Raw genomic sequence first — 1,372 nt, 5'->3', positions numbered from 1 at the left:
TACCTAGATAATATAGGCTTTATACTTAAGTAAATTCTCTAAATAAATAAGAATATTATTAATATATACTATATAGAAATTATCTAGTAAGCTATATAATACCTTATTAATATATTACTAAAAGGTAGTAGAGCTATTATAGAGACTAAAGAGTAGAACTTAATACTTATAGTTACTATACTACGTATAAAAAGATATTAGGTTCTCTACTAACTTATTAAGCTAGATCTAGTAGAAAGCTTACCTTACGTTTAACTTAGTAAAGATCTTAGCGCATAATAGGCGTGTAAGCGTTTTCTAGATAAAAGAGATAGAATAGGCGTCTTTTTTTATAATAGTATTAAGCTTTTAATAGTTAACGTAGAACCTCTACTCTCTACCTAGCTTTTTAGTAAATAGAACTAGTAATATATATAACGTATTGCTATAGATAATAAAGCTATAATAAAGATAGTTCTCTAGATAATTCTATACTAACTATAGGTACTCTAGTAATATACTATAAAGAGAACTATTTATTAGAGTATTTTCTACTATAAGCTTAATATTATAATCTACGCCTTCTCTATATAGTAGTAGAGTATTAGAATTCTTTTTTAAGAAATAGGCTATAGTTACGCTAGTATATTCTAGAGATAGAAGCTTTTAGGTAACTAGTTAGCGGAGTTTTTTCTCTAGATTAGTAGTAGAGGTTTTCTTTCTATTAGTAATAAGCTATTTAACCTTATAGATACTAAGGTGTCTAATTATAGTATCTTTTTAACGCGTGTTAATTATAAAGGCTATTACGTTAATTATATTAATGTTAAGCCTAGCCTTTAAGCATATTTTCTATAAAATAGGTAGCTTTTTTAGCTTATAGAGTAACCTAGCAGGTAGGTTAAGATTTTTAAGCTACCTATCTATCTTGCGTAGGTTTTCTTAAAGCTTCTAGCGTTATAATTCTCTCTTCTCTTATTATATTACTCTTAGCTTTTCTACCGCTAATATTAAGGCGTTATAGTAATTAGTATTAGCTTAGTAAGCTACTTAAGCTTTAGTAGTAGATTAAGAGAATTATGTAAAGATAAACGCGTCGCGTTTATAATTAATTAATTAATTAGTATCTAGCTATATTAGTGCGCGCTACTTATAGTTAATCTAAATATTAACTTCTTTAAGTAACTTATAACTAATTATTACGTTATAGTAGCTAGTATTATAATATATAAAGTAAGTATAAATTTAGTAGCTTTCTAGCACTAGATTAGCTTTAAAATACTTATCTACTTAGCTATTAGGTTACCTATTATATCTAGTAAGAGAGATTAGTTCTATACGTAATAGCTTAACGTAGAGGTTTTTTCTAAGAGTTTAAAGGTACTTTAGGTAT

Source organism: Trematosphaeria pertusa (genome assembly GCF_010094035.1).
Source record: "Trematosphaeria pertusa strain CBS 122368 unplaced genomic scaffold BU26scaffold_1, whole genome shotgun sequence".
Classification (NCBI taxonomy): domain Eukaryota; kingdom Fungi; phylum Ascomycota; class Dothideomycetes; order Pleosporales; family Trematosphaeriaceae; genus Trematosphaeria; species Trematosphaeria pertusa.
The sequence above is the reverse complement of the archived record's forward strand: the minus strand, read 5'-3'. Positions refer to the sequence as shown.